The sequence below is a fragment of the Myotis yumanensis genome, unplaced genomic scaffold, assembly GCF_028538775.1.
Source record: "Myotis yumanensis isolate MYYU_CA2020_CCGP unplaced genomic scaffold, mMyoYum1.0.hap1 SCAF_14, whole genome shotgun sequence".
Classification (NCBI taxonomy): Eukaryota; Metazoa; Chordata; class Mammalia; order Chiroptera; family Vespertilionidae; genus Myotis; species Myotis yumanensis.
The window spans coordinates 13,568,034-13,585,642 of record NW_027223765.1 but is presented as its reverse complement, the minus strand read 5'-3'; the positions used below and the strand labels follow the sequence as shown (position 1 = coordinate 13,585,642).

Below are 17,609 nucleotides of genomic sequence, written 5' to 3'. Positions count from 1 at the left end.
ATGCAAGAAACCAGGATAATTAAAAGGATGGTGTAAAATAATAGAATATACTAATTGGTCTCTGCCCTGGTTCCTAGCACAGAACTCCTAAAACCCTGTATTTCCCAAGCTATAAGAGCACTAGGCGCATCTTTTGCTCTATTATTTGGTCTTTGATTCAACTTCCTAACACAGAGCTCTTAAATCCTTCGGAGTTTCCTGGGTGATAAGGGAGTCTTTTGTTCTAATGAGGCAAATCTTGGTGGTTCCTACATAACTACAGGATAGGGGCTGGTCACCTATCCTGATGTCCTGTAGCAGAAGAACCAAGTCATAAAGAGAAGATTGGAACTTTTAGTCCTGCCCCTCATCCTCCCAGAAGGGGAGAGGCCTAGAGACCGAATTAATGATTGATCTGACTGATGAACCCTCCATAAAAATTCCACAAGTATGAGGCTTGGCGAGCTTCTGGGTTGGTTGAACACATCCGTGTGCCTGGAGGCTGGTTCACCTGGAGATAGAAACTCCTGTGCTCAGGACCCTTCTAGAACTTGCCCTATGAGTCTCTTCATCTGGCTGATCATCTATATCCTTTATCATATTCCATATTATATAATAAACCAATAAATGTAAGTATATGTTCTCTTGAATTCTGTGAGCTGTTCTAGCAAGTGCTAGAATCTGAGGAGGGCGACACAGGAACCTTAAATTTAGAGCCAGTCTGTCAGAAGCACAGGTGAGAACCTGGGACACGCAACTGGCATCTCAGGTGGGGAGGGCAGTCTTGTGAAACTCAGCCATTAACCTGTGTGGCCTGAACTAACTCTAATTATTGTCAGAATTGAATTGAATTATAAGACACCCAGCTGGTGCTGCAGGAAAAACCCACACAGCTGGTGTGAGAAATGTGTGAGTGTGGTAGTAGTGTACGTGTAAAGGAGAAACAGGAGAGTTCCTTCCATACAGATGGCGACAACATGAGTTGTAAATTGTGTTTACACTATCGCCATTTGGAGCCACCACTTCAGCTGGTAAACCAAAATACCTGTCATTCTTGGCCAGGATGAGTCTTGAATGACATGAGTTTTGAATTACCAGATGCTTCCAGTAATGCATCTGTCATAGAAACTGTGGATGCCCAATAATTCTAATTTCCCCTTACATGATCCAACATCAAGACAGTTCTTTGATAGCAAAGCAGCTCTTCTTTTAGGAATAGGTGGTCCCAAAATAACCCACCAAGATTCCTCCTCTACTTCTCTCTACTTCTATAATTAAGTAGAATAACAATGGGAGTAATGCTATTCTACTTCTTTTTTTATCTTCAGTGTTTAAAACCTTTACTTATTTGCTATGTTTATTTCTCTCCCCACTGAAATCCCCACTCCATGTGAGCAGGGGGATCTGTGTCTCTTGTTCATTGCTGCATGCCAAGCCTAGAACAGTGGCCAACACATATTTGTTGGCTAAAGATTAAGTGGTAGCTTATCAAACCAACCAAAACACTGCACCTTACAGACCCTCCCAGTTTCGAGAACAGTAGCACAAGAGTGCTAAGCATTTCTGTTTGTCCAAACTCTGAACCTGGCCTTATATTCCTACTTCTACTACCTAAGCTCTCTTCTATGTCTTAAAGCCAAGCCAGATCTTCATGAACTGTAGAAGAAAAGGTTGATTTCTTTCCACTTTTATTTTTTAAGCTGATAGTAACAAAGGCCATACAGTATGAGTGGGGACATTGAATGCATTAAAGTTGGCTTACAGTTGCTGGAATAACCCAAACTAGTCTGTTGGGGTTTTTGTTTTTTTTGTTTTTGTTTGTGTGGGTTTTTGTTTGTTTGGGGTGGGGTTTTTTTTTTCTGCAGCTTCTATTATTTTAGAACAGTTGAAGCAGGACTTCAGCAAGTCACATAGCTTACTTGGTAACTGAACAAGTCATGAAGACATAGTTTCCTTATTTGTAAAATCTGGGATGCTACCATCTTTATAGGAGGGTTAAATTAGTATAGAAACAAAAATTACTTAGCATAGTGCCAGGCACACAGTAAATGTTCAATAAACAGTAGCTGTCACTAGCTTAGATTTTATAACCAGATCACTAAGCTAGCATTACAATAGGCATCAAAGTCTGACTCTCTGGCATAAGAAAAAGACCAGATAATGAAAATTAAGGCAAGAAAACCAAATTGTTCTGAATAGCAAAGGCAATTTTTAATATAATATTCAAATTATGAACTATTTCAAATATAGTAGAGGCAGTACCGTAAGTAAGGTATGTGGACCCACAATAGAGTTTTCACAAATACGTATACTTAGTAATATGTCAAACAGGTAACTTTTTTAAGGAAAAAGTAGAACTCCCTTATATTCACCTCCATAGTCTCACTCTCCTCTTTCTGATGACTATAATGTACAACTTTCCCATAAGCTTTTATACTTTTACTATATACACACACATTATTCTTATTTGAAAATACACACATTTAGAAACAATATTGTGTTTTGTCTTTACATATGTATTTCTTTGCTGTGACATGCTCTCAAATGCCATAGGAAAAGCATAATAACGTATATCTTAATCTTTTTCTCAACATTAAGTTTTTGTGATATATTCACCCTGGTTCATATAGCTTTAGTTCTGTAAAACAAGATCTTACAAATAAAGTTTTATTGGAGCACAGCTACATCCATTCATTTTTATAATATCCATGGCTGCTTCTACACAACAAGAGCATGTTATTATAGCATGTTAAAATTTTCTGGAAAGGACTACAATCCAGGGGTGGGGAACCTTTTTTCTGCCAAGGGCCATTTGGATATTTATAACATTATTGGTTGGCCATACAAAATCATCAACTAAAAAATTAACCTGCCATATTTGGTCAAACATTTAATTAACTCACCCCTAATGCCTTAGCAGGGCCAGAACAAATGATTTCACGGGCCTTATACAGCCCTCAGGCTAGACGTTACCCATCCCTGGACTAGACAGTAAAGGGCCAAATACTCTAGTCTCTGTCACAACTGTTACCCTCGGCTCTTATTGTGTAGAAGCAACCATGGATATTATAAAAATGATTGGATGTGGCTGTGCTCCAATAAAACTTTATCTGCAAAAACAGATGGTGGGCCAGATATGGCCCACAGGTCATAGTGGTCAAACTCTGCTTTATAGTATTTCATTAAAGGAACATACATCCATTAATTTTTCCTATGTTAACATCTCCTGAAATATTATAAATTTAGGTTATTATTCTTTTTTCTCTCAACCAGGCAATGCATCAGTAAAGAATCTTATGTTTTCCCTGTGCACTTGTGTGAGAAATCCTCCAGATCGGGCATCTATAACCTTTCATGTGCCTATGATTCACCGGAGGCTCTTGTTAAAATGTACAATCGGGGGGACTCTGGGAAGACCTGAGGTTCAACTGGTTTAACAAGCTCCCAGGTGGTAGAGATGCTCTGGTCCATGAGCCGCATGTTTTAAAGCCTGGCTACACCACAGAAGTGAAATTGCTCAAAATTATTAGACACTATCAAATTGCTCTTCAAGGTGGTTGAACCTGTTTACGCTCCCAGCAGCAGCATGCCGCATCTCATTCTATACATTCTTCCCAACAGTTGGCATTTTCAGACTTTTTATATGTCAGCAATTTGAAGGTTATGAAATTGTACCTTGTTTAAATGTGCTTTTATCCATAACTGTGGGTGGAACATCTTTTCATATCTGGTATTGCTCCTCTGTATATATCTTGTTCACTTATTGGTCGTTTTTCTCATTGATTCAAATGATTACTTTTAAAATGTACGCATTAATCTTTTCCCTGTTATATCTTTTGCAAATATTTTCTCCCATTCTGTGTTCCTCGTTCAGCGTTTTGTTTAGTAAACGGAGTATCTTAATTTTAACATGCTATAATTAAACTGTTTTTGTGTGTGTGTGTTTTAGAATTTTATTTGAGAATACCTTCCAAAGCTCCAAGGCTATATATTCTCTAAACATATTTCTTTTCATACATAGCTTTTAATTTGTCTTAAATTGGTTTTGTGAATGATGTGAAGTCAGGAACTAATTTTATATTTTTTAAATGGAAAACCAGTTCTCCCAACAGACATTTACTGAATAGCCCATGCTTTCTGCACTGATTTGTAATGTTTTCTCATCACTTAGCAAACTTATACACACACGCGTGCATGTGTGTGTGAGTGTGTGTGAGTGTGAGTGTGGGTGCAGATTCTATTCTGATTTATTATCCTTCTGTTCCTCACCACCACAGTCTTATTTATTGCAGTTTTATGCCTTGATATCTGATAGGGTAACTTGTTCTTCAAACTGTCTTATTTGGGGTGTTCACTTTTTAAATCTTTATTAACTATAATGCAGATAAGTGCATATAAATACTATATAGGTACAGCTCAAACCATTTTTATAGACCGAACAGATCTGTAAAATCAGCATGCAGATGAAGAAAAAAATTTTGCTAGCAGCCCCAAAGCCCTGGTCCTGACATAGAGTACCAATTTCCTTTTCTTTTTTAAACTGCCATCAAACTCATTTTATGGATGAGGAAACTAAGGCCTAGAACCCAGCAAGAAAATATTGCTGTGTATAACCGCATTAACCATACATCTTGCACCTGTCATTGAACTATTACATTTAATAACAACCCTATTAAATTTTTTTACTGACAAAGAACATTCTGTGTCAGCAAATCATGGTTTCCTGTTGGGATTTTTTTCCCTTAGATTTTACATCATTTCATTAGAAAATATTGCATTTATGGTTCAGAAAGCTTAGCCGAATCACTTCTCATTATTTGAATAGCTGAAACAACTTAAAAGGAGAAGTAAAAAGAAAAGCAGCCATTTGCTTTCAGGAGAAGCTCAAAAATTACCAATTCAGGTTACAAAGAGAAGAAATTCTCAGGGGCTTCTTTTCAGTAACTGTACCTGGTATTAATGATCCGCCAAGGTGTTGTTTGAACATGCACAGTCAATACGTTATGCAAACAACACCACGGCCAACAGCATGCAGAGGGCTTTCACACACACTGCACTTTAGACAAAAAGTCATGGTTAATTTATGGCCAAGGACATAACTAATATGAACAGTAAATAAAGTCTTGCTTTGAGGATCAGCATTGAGGAGCTGAGAAGTATGTTGCTAGACTGGAAATCCTCAAGGGCATAAACCAGCCCTCTTTATTCTGCTCCTGAACCTAGGCCAGGACCTAGCATAGACGGAGGGTCAGTGTTTTCTAGAATGAGTGAATGAATGAATGGACTCCAAAAAGGACAGAATCCTTTACAGAGACTTCTTAATGTTGTTCTCATTGCTTTCACTCTTTCATTTTTCCTATTTCATTAAGATGATTAAAGGTGAGGGCAAGAAAGAATCTCATAAGAATAATTTGAACAACAACCTCTTTTCATGAAAAAAAAATTAAAGACCACAGATACAAAATAACTAGACCAAAACTGGATGTTTTCTGGTAAAGACTTTATAAATAAATAAAGTTTACAAGTGTTTTCTTGCATTTGTATAGTATCTTCTCAAGAACCAAACTCATTCTAAGAATGTGTCCCAGACTTCCAGAAGATTTCCAAGTTTATTCTCTTTAAAACCAAAACTATAAGACTTTGCTTGGTAACTCTATACATCAAATTCCCGCCAAAGCCGGTGTGGCTCAGTGGATAGAGCGTCGGCCTGCGGACTGAAGGGTCCCGGGTTCGATTCCGGTCAAGGGCATGTACCTGGGTTGCGGGCACATCCCCAGTGGGAGATGTGTAGGAGGCAGCTGATCGATGTTTCTAACTCTCTATCTCTCTCTCTTCCTCTCTGTGAAGAATCAATAAAATATATTTTTTAAAAGAAATTCCCAGAGGATGGGGAAATAAAATGTATGGGTGACCCATCCCCAAAGTACTCATTAGACATTCCTGCTAGGGTGCCCTATTCGTATCTTTCTGTGACCCTAAACAACTCCCCCGTGAGAACTGATTTTGAGAGGCAAGACTCCCTCTTCCCTGCCCCTAATTCTCTCTACCTAGGAATAGTTTCTTGAAATTCCTTTTAACATAGGCCCACAATTTTTATTCTTTACACATACTTAAAATGCAAAAATATCTCAGGAAGAGAAACAACACCGCTATTGACTTAGATTCACACTAAGGGGTAAATAGCTTATCAGATCTTTTCCAGAGAGTAGGTTCTAATAGCTACAGACTCCGTGGAGAGAAAAGGGCACTGCAGAAAAGTAAAACAAATGCTGCCTAGTTTACATTTTTGCTTGAGGATGCCCTGCCTGAGTTTAGTGCTGTCTCTACCAGACCAGTTCCCAGGGTCTTGTTCTGAGCACTTCCAATGCCAGCACCTGCCCCATCCCTCCGCTACCCAAGCCTAACCTACCACCCTGCTTCTTGCTCCTAGATTCACTCCACCAAATGCAGTGTTGGCTTGGTCCCTATCTCAATGAAGCTACTCTCTGGGTGGAATAAAATGCTAAACAAGAATCTTTTTAGATAACTTTAACCCAACTGACTAGTAAAGGACTCAGGTATCCCCAAAAAGACAGCGTTACAGATCGGTTCCCTGGTAGTGGGCTCTGAGAGGGGTACCTGCAGTAGGAGGTCCATTGCAGAGAATTCTCAGAATCAACACCCCCGAGGGACAGGGAGAGAAGCTGAGCTGCAATGCAGTTGTAGCAAAGGACTCAGCCAATCCGACAGGGAGATCTAGAGCTGAGGTGGCCTTCAGAGTTGTCCTGAATTCAGGCAGGAGAACAGCCTCGGTTATAACCCAGCACTGACCAGCCACTGAATGAGGCCTGTGCCTAGAAATGGGGCACGATCTTGGGCAAGGCAGTTCTCTGCAGCTGAGGACAAGTCCCAAAGAGGCCTGGCAGCTGAGGGTCATCCGTCATCAGCACACCCAGCAACTGGAGAAATAAGTGCTTCTTTCCTGAAGGGGGATCTTAGTGGGGTACCATGGCACCCACTATAATAAGTCTCTGTCCTTTTAAGCACATGCTTTGGACCAGGGCTCAGAGAAATGAAAAATTGTTCATTATTTTGTTAGAAACTTTACCGAGATCTGTTCTTTCCAGAAAATGATGTCACCCACAGTAATGCCATCCATGACTTTTTAAAAATCATTATTGTCATAAGTATTATAGATCCTCTTTGTTGTTTCCCCATTGACCCTCCGCCACCCTGCACTTGCCCCTCCCAGGCCTTCACCACATTATTGTCTGTGTCCATGGGTTATGCATATATGCCTATAAATTCCCTGATTAATCTTTCTCCCTCACCCCCACCCCCACCTTCCCTCTGAAATTCTTCAGTCTGGTCCATGCTTCTATGTCTCTGGATTTATTTTGTTCATGAGTTTTGAGTTGCCATTCAACACACTGGATCAATCTGCATTTGCAAATGTCACATTGATAATAACTCAAGCATCTGCCTGCGTCACTGGCAGTGTGGTCAGCCCCACAATATAAAATGTTTGAAATGCATAAAATCATAAATTACTTTTTTCTGTTATTTCTCCTTTATAGTTCAGTTAAAAATATATGCATAAGTAATACTACTCATATAAATTTCATTTCAGGTTAGTAAAGGAAGCATTATAAAATATTTGATATGAAAGAGAGAGAATTAGAACTGGAAAAGTAATTGAGGATGGGAACTTGCCCTACAGTAATTCTCAGCCCCGGCCGTCCATTAAAATCATCTAGGAAGTTGTAAAGCATCCTAATGTCCAAGCCATACCCCAGACCAATTAAATCAGAACCTCTGGAGGTAAAACCCAGACATCATTATTTTTGAAACTACCAAGGAATTGCAATGTACAGATGAGGCTGAAAATCTGTACCCTAGCACAGTGGTACTCAAACTGGAGTGTGTTCCACGGTCACCTGAGAGCTGGTTCAACCACAGATGCTGGGCCCACCCCTAGAGTTTCTGATTCAATAGCTCTGAGGTGGGGCTGATAATCTGCATTCTCATCAGTTCCTGGGACTACACCTTGAGAAGCGGGGTTCTGGGGGCTCTGTCTGCCTGCCTAGAGTTCCCCAACACATTTAGCAACTGCCCTCTTTCTCCCTTGCCCCCCAACCCTTTCAAACATCTCGAAAAGTATTTTAAAAATTTTCCCTTTATCAACTTTTGGAAAGACTCTTTCCCCTCTCTCCACACAGCTATTTCCAAATGCTACATTTTTCCCCCCTCTCCCCCCCTGAGCAGCAATCACCAGCCCCAGGTAAGATGGCCCCTACCTTCTTCCATGAATGTTTCATTTCCTTTTGTCTTGAATTTCTGTGTCATCATAGGCATGATTCTACAGATTACTGGACTAGAAGCACTCCTTTGAGACAGCAAAACTCATTGCTTCTATTGCACATTTCAATCCCAACATCTAGGCTGCTGGAAAGCAAATGCACTCACCTATGTGTTTTCCCACTTGTTGTTTTCATCCCGAGATGGGCCAGGTGCAGCTGTTCTCCACTATGCAGCATTTGCAGCCAGGATCTAGAAATGCATTACATTTGTTGTGACTCAAGTCTAGCAACATCAGTAAATAACACAAAGATGGGCAACAGTAACACTTGGCTATAGCTTTCTTAGTTCCCCCTGAAATCAGTTGGCCCTCCATATCCAGCTTCTGCACCCATGAATTCAACCGACTGTGGGATATGTGTGTGTGTGTGTGTGTGTGTGTGTGTATTATTTTGTTACATTGATGTGTACTATACAGGTTAGGCCTAGGATGGCTGCATCTGTACTGAACATGTATAGACTGTTTTCCTTGTCAGTATTTCCTAAGCAATATAGTATAACAACTCCTTACATAGCATTTCCATTGCATTGCATATATAAGTAATCTAAGGATTATTTAAGTGTAAGGGAGGGAAGTGCATAGTTTTAATGAAAATACTATGCAATTTTATATAAGGGACTTGAGCATTACAGATTTTGGTATCCAAGAGAGTCTGCATATACCACTCCACAAACTGAGGCAGGACTGTATTTCACAGGAGGGTTTAAAATGAGATTTTTTAAACGCCTGCCTTCCTTCAGGTCTTTCAATGGGACAGAGAGCCTTCCAAAATTGGTATTAAAGACTCATACCCTCAACTCCAAACACTAAATCTGAAAAGGCAGCTTGAGGATGCACATAAAAATTAACTTTCCCTTTGAAGAGAGCCTGAAGAAAAAGGAGTCCTCATTTTCTCTAAAGAAAAATATTCACACAATTTTTCAGTTTGGCCAAGATTAATAACTCATAATACGAAGATATTGGCTTCTGTTGAAGTGAATTATCAAGATTTATTGACCTGCGGAGTAAATATTAACGGAGGTGAAACTGAGGTTAATAACAAACCTCAAGGGATAATACATCTTTATATTTGCTGAAATAAAAAGTCAGCCCATATATTGCTCATACACACATTCAAAAACCTCTTTAACCAGAAAGCTCTGGAAATCTCTCTGCTCTGACAGATTGCTTAAAAATATGGCCGAATTTCCATTTGTATGAACCTTCTCTGGGTACCCAGGCAGCCAGAAAAGCAAAACTTCCTCTAAGGATCATCAGTAGCCAATCAAAGGGCAACCACTTACTTACACATGAGATCTAATGGGAAGAGACTCAGCTTAACCAGCATCTCATTCTCTTTAATCTCACTAGAGCAGGCAGCGTGGATCTGACCCATACAAATATTCCATGACCTAAGAAGCTCATCTTTTGCCCACATACAAAATAAAAATATTCTAAATTCTTAATGTTTGACAAATCCAAATAAATATGCTTGTAGTCAATAATAAATTTCATAAAGTAACGTTTGTTAATAAGACATTTTTTAAAGATAAGAAATACAAGTTTACATGAATAAAGAAGGAGGTTTCTGGGCTATGATGCCAGAGAGCCAGTGTTGGAATTCTGGCTCTCACACTTATTTGCTCTGTGACATAAACAAGTCACTGAGCTACTCTGTGCCTCAGTTTCTCATCTGTAAAATGAAGATAACAACAGTACCTGCTTCATAACATTGACATAAAGATTAAATGAGTTTGGGCATGTCAAAGTGCTTTAAAGTAAGCCCAGACCATAGTAAGGGGTACATAAATACTTGTTTAAAAGTGAAGTTCTAGAGGAAAGGGGACTTTAAGATCATTTGACCCAAAAGTCTCAAACCTTTGGGGCACCTAATCTTGCTTGGCCTGAACCATTGATGGTTAAGCATTGCTACTACTGATTTTTCTTCAGATTTAAATTTAGTTGCCAACATACAAAATTCAGGAGAATTCCATATAAAATAATCAAGTGTTCTTGGAAAAAAATAATTTTTCTTGAAAAAAAAAACAAAACTTCAGAAAACACATATGTACTAGACTCATAGTCTCAGACACCAACCATCAAGTGGTGCAGAAAGTGCATACTCTCCATTTTCCAGTCCCCACAACCCTCTATTACTCCCCATCCTGGGGCTGAGTGTCCACTAGCAGATAGTAGTCCATTAACACTGTTGCTTTTAGTAGAATTTAAAAGGAAGATTTATCTTCATACCCAAGTCTTTCGAGAATGGAAAAAGGAAATACAGAAACACATGTTCCAAGGAAAAAATGTGAGCCAGACATACTTTTCTAAAACAAAAATAAGATTGCTGGGTTTAATATGCCAATAAAGCGTGTCTGTAACAAAAGAATACAACTTAAGCTGCCGTTAGGAAAACAAACCACGAGAAAACGATGACTAGTATGTGGAAAGGATGCCGAGGGAAAGCTTAATGATCTGTAAAAGAGACTGAAATTTTAACACACTGGTTTTGTGAGTGTGAAGAAAATAATGGGATGTAGATAACGTACACTTTAACATTTATGTCGCCTGTATTTCTGACCCCTGACCTAAGCCAACCTTATCACTGCATAAATGAAGGCATCAAAGCCAGGGAAATGTAGGGATTTGACATATTTTAGTATCTGACTAGAAGAGGATATGAAACTACAATGGGTCTCTTGGCTCCACTCCATATCCTTTATACCACTCCAGTACACATATAAATGGCTTGCAGTGTGATTTCATAACGATACTCAAAGTAAATGTACACCCTCATGTGAACTGAATCCCAACCTTCTCATCATCTTATGAGACCACAGAGAGAGGTCTTTGAATGTTCTCAGTGTTAGCTCTCCCGTTAGAAAACACTGATCTTAGTCTTGGAATTATAATTGCTCAAAGTTTATGAGATAGAATAAAATGCTTGTTTTACTGGGTCCCAGGTCCAGTCAGTGACGGAGGTCCCATACAATTTTAATGGAGCTGAAAAATTCCTAATGGCTAGTGACATCATAGCTGCCCTAACATTATACCCGTCTTCACCATCTTAAGATCGTAGGTATCATAAAGTCACAGCAAAAAGCATTCGTCATGTGGTTGTGGTAGGGCTGGTGTAAACAAAGCTACTGCGCTGCCAGTCATATAAAAGCATAGCAAACACAATTATGTACAGTTCATAATACTTGGTAATAATATATGACGTTACTGGTTTATGTATTTACTATGCTATACTTTTTTCATTATTTTAGAGTGTGCTCATAAAAAAAAGGTTTCCCATAAAACAGTATGCCTCACATATGTTGTGTTTACTGTGTCTCTTAACTGCATCATTTCTTCTTGTGTTTGATTTACTCTCATGTTGTTTTATAAAGTTACTAAAGGCCTGGTGCATGAATTCGTGCATGGGTGGGGTCTGGCCGGCCTGCCCCAATTGGGCAATCAGGCCAGGGCCGGCTGGTGGGAAGGGGGAGAGATGGGAGGGGCCCCGGGCAGTTAGCAGGCTGGCCCTGCCCCCTGGTGGAACTCTGGTCAAACTCCCAGTCAAGGGGACAATTTGCATATAACCCTTTTATTATATAGGAGGAAGGATGTAACCTAAGTGCACAATATTTCTAAAGTGCATGGTAATATACAGTGATGTTCCAGGTCTTCTCATTCACTCACCCTCACTCACTGACTCACCCAGAGCACCTTTCTGTCCTGCAAGCTCCATTCATGGTTAAGTGCCCTATACAGGTACCATCTGTTATTTTTTACACTGTATTTTTACTGTAACTTTGCTACATTTAAGTACACGTATACTTATCATGCTTTACAATTGCCCACAGTATTCAGTACAGTAACATGCTGTGCAGGTTTGTAGCCTAGGAGCTAGGTCTGTAGTATTTTGTGTAAGTGCACTCTGTGAGGTTTCACAAGGATGAAGTCATCTAAAGATGCATTTCCCAGAACGTATCCCGTGGTTGAGTGGCACATGACTGAATATGATACACATCTATTGTTTCTGTCTCTCTGGAGAACCCTAACACTCCCCTCTTTTCTATCCTTTCTACCACTGCTCTGGTCAAGGTTTTCATCAGCTCTTGACTCACCCATCAGCTCTTGACTCACCCATCAGCTCTTGACTTACTCATCAGCTCCTGATTCACCTATTCTCCTAGCCCTCTGAGTTATCTTTGGGCTTCAGTCTTACCCCCTCAAGCCTCAGAGAATTCTAAAATTCAAATCCACCCATATCATTCTGATGAAAATCCAATGTTCTGGTATCCTAGGAATATTTTTAGTTCCCGTCCCCCTAAGCTCTTCCTGGTCTCTGTACAAGCTCAAGTCTTCCATCTCTCATCTCTGGCCTGTGGTTACCAGGCTGCCACTTAGCTGTTTTCTCCTCTGTGCTTTACTCGGGCTGACCCCTCTGCCCAAAATAACCATCTCCCTGTTCTTCCTCCCCTTTCCCATGGGGCTGCTATCCTGCAAGGTGTCAGGAAGCCCCATTTCTTGTAAAGACTCGACCAGCTCCTCAGACAGATGAATGAACTGTCCCTCTCTAATGCTGCCTTCACACCCTTCCTACTCATTGCACTGCTTTCTAACTACCTATTTATGTGTCTGTGTCCCCTACTAGAATATATAAATTCTACCAGGGCAGGGACCAGGCCTAATTTATGTTTTTCAGTCCCAGAACCCAGCACTGTTTCAATGTAATAGTGAGACTTCAGTGAATTTTGGTTGAATGCACAGACAGTTGAAATATATACTTACATATCACACACAGCACACCTCTCTCTCTCTCTCTCTCTCTCTCTCTCTCTCTCACACACACACACACACACACACACACACACACACACACACACACGGATTAAGGGATCGCTACTAGAATATCTAACTTCTATCCTATCTAATTCTCTAGTTGAATTGATATACATGCCTTCCCAGAGAAAAGAGGGATTTAAAGAGCTGAATGAAGGATAAATTTGAAGAGCAAAGGAAATTGGAGAGCGACATAAGGTTATTTGCAGAAGCAAAAACCAAAACAGAAGAGCTATGCAATATGTGGGTGATGATAGAAACGGAGGGGACATTGACATTTATTATCAATTTTGACCAGCTAGCCAGGTGAGTACTACATACTTGAAGTATTTTAATTCATTTACTACCCATGAAATCCAAATGAGGAAACTGAAGCTGAGAGAGCATAAGTAATATACCCCAGTTTGCCGAAACCGGTTTGGCTCAGTGGATAGAGCGTCGGCCTGCGGACTGAGGGGTCCCGGGTTCGATTCCGGTCAAGGGCATGTACCTGGGTTGCGGGCACATCCCCAGTGGGAGATGTGCAGGAGGCAGCTGATCGATGTTTCTCTCTCATCGATGTTTCTAACTCTCTATCTCTCTCCCTTCCTCTCTGTAAAAAATCAATAAAATATATAAAAAAAAAAAAAAAAAAAAAAAAAAAAATATACCCCAGTTTAAGCAGCTAGTAAGAGAAGGGATCTGAACCTAGGTCTGTGTGATTCCAGCATTGTTGTCCTTCCTGCCACACCACATCGCTCCTAAAGATATGGATGAAAAATTTTGCTTTTGTCCTGTTCTTCCAGGGGCAGAAGGAAGAGAACAGAAAGGCACAGTCACATCGCCTGGCTACGACATTTGTGAGAATAAGGGCAAACACCTGTACAGCAGTGAAAACGTAGTTTGTACAGTGTTAAGTGCTCTGTACACACTCACTTCACCCACGCCACAGCCCCTGGAGGGAAATCCTACTGTGACCTTCCTCATTTTACAGATGAGCAAATGGAGGCACAGCGGCTTCACAACCTTGCCCAAAGCCACGCAGACAGTAAGTGGCAGATATGGAATTCAAAACCAGGCCACGTGACCTCGAATGGATGCCTTTGGCTATTCTGCTTCCAACCACCCCATGTGGGACACAGAAAGACCAGCAGAGCCTGGGAGAAAAAACTCCAGAATGCACAGACTTCTCTTAATCACTCCAAGGGCTTTCACTATAACTTTAGGAAGAGAAAAATAGAGCTTTATATCGCACTCCATTACACAGGTGACCTTCACAAGACCTTCAACCTGTGGCTAAATTTGATCCCAGAAGAAGGCTATGAGTCATACCATTACAATGTAAGCCCCTATATTTCCTACAGGTAAATGGGATAAGATTTTATTTCTAATAAACCATTAATTCCACTAAATACCAAATTATCCTCAAGATTGCATAAAAGGAACACAAATGTAAGCTTTTGTGAAGATGACTGATGTTAAAAACACACACACAACATTTGTTTGGTTTCTGTATGTACTAGTCTTGTTGAGATTTATTAAAATATGAATCAATGCAATTTGGACTGAAGATCAATGACTTTTCTTAGCACAGGCATATGTCACTGCTTTAGGCATCTTAAGCTTGAATTCAAAATTAGAGTAATCTGTCTCAGGAATGTTATTGTAATTCAGTGTGAATGAATGGAAAATCCGTGCATAGTAAAAGCTGGGAGAAAGACCATTTCCCTAATGTAATTTTTTAAAAATATATTTTATTTATTTCAGAGAGGAAGGGAGAGGGAGAGAGAGATAGAAACATCAATGACGAATCATTGATCGGCTGCCTCCTACACGCCCCACACTGGGGATCAAGCCCACAACCTGGGCATGTGCCCTGACCGAGAACTGTGACCTCCTGGTTCTTAAGTCGATGCACAACCACTAAGCCATGCCAGCCATAATGTCATTTTTAAATGATCTCCTGGTCTTCTAGTTCCATAAACCTGTGGACAAAGACCTGTGCCTGATCTGTCAGTATAGCTAGTCATTCTAGTCCTTCTGAACTACTCTCCTGGTTCTGGTATTTTGGTGCTCAGTTTGGTGCAGACATTTTTATTGATTGACATCATTGTTTTAGAATTTAAATAGACCTGAAAATTATATGCATGTTGACTGCATGCATATAAAAGAGTTCTCTGCTGCATTAAAATTTTTTCTTGAACAGAGCGTTTTTGTTGTTTTTATTGTTTAGAAGACATTTTTCTAAAGCCCTAGAATCCTCAAGAAGAAGGAAATGACCATTGATAAAGTCAAGCGTCATTGACAAGAATTATTCTTCTCTAGTTTCAAAGGCATTCCCAACAAGGGGCATGTAAATCTGACAGTTTCTAAATGGAAAAAGGTAATTCTGCTTGGAGTGTCAGCCGTACAAGATAAAACCAAAGAAGACATAGATAAACCAGAAAAGCTCTCTTTGTAACAAAAAATACAGCACTCTCTCTTCTCTCTCACCTCCCTCTCTCTTCTCCCCTCCCTCCCTCACTCTCTCTTACTCTCACTATCTCTCTTTCTATCTCTCTCTCTCTCTTTCCCTCCCACCTTCCCCCCCGCCTCTCTGTTCCTGAAAATTATTCAAAGTTCCCCTCAAACAGGTGATACAATTATAAAAGTATTTGAAAGGAAAGTCTTCTTTCTCATATCCCCTGATGAGAATACACAAAAGCCATTTCAGCAGCTAGAAAAATCTATGAAAAATATGCTCTCAATTCTCCAATTATGGTATTAATATACATTGCATCTATTTTCAGATTTAGCTTTTTAAATTTTTAAGAATCAATTACTTTTTTAAATGCTTTGTGACTATCATTTCTTCTTTCTCATGCAATGTGCTTTTGAACAATAAAATTTGTTTCTTAATTTTATCTGTTAATGTGTATTTAGCATTTATATTTTTGATACATTTAAAATTTTCTAAATGTTGTATAATATGTTGATGTGTTGGAAATGTATTTCCATTTAGTTGATGACTTTATTTTATGAATCCTCAGCATGCTTTAAAAAAGGTAGTAATAATGCCAGTATTATATGAGTTTATTATCAAAATGCTGTAATTGTTAATCAGCAACAATCAAAAGCTTTATAAAATCAGGCCCCAGCTGGTTTTTCTCAGTGGATAGAGCGTCAGCCTGTGGACTGAAGTGTCCCGAGTTCGATTCTGGTCAAGGGCACATGCCTGGGTTGTGGGCTCCATCCCTAGTGGGGGGTATGCAGGAGGCAGCCAATCAATGATTCTCCTTCATCACTGATGTTTCTATCTCTCTCTCCCTCTCCCTTCCTCTCTGAAAGCAATAAAAAAAAGAAAAGAAAAAACTTTAGAAAATCAGGATTTGGGGCTTTTAAATTTAAGGTAAGAAAAGTGATCAAAATGATGCTATGCTTACAAATAAAGCTATCATTGACCACCTGGATGTCATTTAGAATTAAACTCTACTTGCATTATCTCTGTAGAACAATTTCTCAAATTTTAATATACACAAGAATCAACTGAGCGTCTTGCTGAACTTTGAGCTCTGCTTCAGTAGGTCTGGCTGAGGCCTAAAATTTTGTAATTTTTAACCGGTGATGTTGACGCTACTGGTCCAGGGACTACACTTTGAATAGCAAGGCTTTTTCCGTGTACTTGCCTGCTGCTTTCACTGTGTTCAGTCAGTGGCCAGAGCAGGAGGCAACATAGCACAAGGGGCAGCCTCTCTATGCAGAACCACCAGGGAGTCAGGGGCACTCATGGAGTTAAATCATAAATGCTGTCATTAGACATGGGGCACAGTGGCCTTTCAGATGGTCAATGGTTCACCTTCCCCTTTACTGACCTTCCTCATGCCCATCCTCCTGTGCCGACCAGCAGGAGTCAGAGCAGTGATTTCTTGGGTATCCCAAGTGCTATCACCTGGGGGATCTCATCCTACACATTCCTGTGTCACGGGAATGAGCTTCTGTGGCACATCAAAGGATGTGTAAACACACTCTCTGGGGTCCCTACGTGTTCCAAAATGTCCTTTAAATCAAGTTTAAAATATTATACTTTCATTTTGATCAAACTGTGTATGTACATGATGGATGATTTACTCATAAGAATGACCATGGCATTTAAATGCCTGTGTTTGTATATTGGTTTATGATGACTATGGTGCCAACATATACGTCTTTGATTAATGTGGATTAATGAAGAAAGTAGAGACCAACTATATGTAAATGCTAAATAATGCCTTCTTGCCAAGTAAAGGTCAGAGAACTTCATGATCTCTACAAATTATGACTTTGCAGAGGTTTTACTACAAAAGAGTGGTGGGAAGCTGGTCTTTCACGAGGCATGCTGTAACAGGCTGTGTGAACCGCGAGACAATCTGTGCCTTTGCACAGTCACATAATTTATTTTGAAATGGCAATTTAGTTTCAGCAACACAGCATCATCCATCACATTGAATTTATGTTGTCCATTTTATTTTAACAGCCTCATATTTTA

General features: G+C 39.8%; 1 protein-coding gene across 1 annotated transcript in view; it reads right to left on the bottom strand.

Annotated features, from left to right (window-relative positions):
- Positions 1-17,609, bottom strand: part of GADL1 (glutamate decarboxylase like 1) — a 214,296-nt gene that overhangs the window by 173,479 nt on the left and 23,208 nt on the right. The window contains exon 2 of the mRNA XM_070391087.1: positions 8,425-8,508. The gene's annotated coding sequence lies outside the window, so the exon portion shown is untranslated. The remainder of the gene's footprint in view (positions 1-8,424; positions 8,509-17,609) is intronic.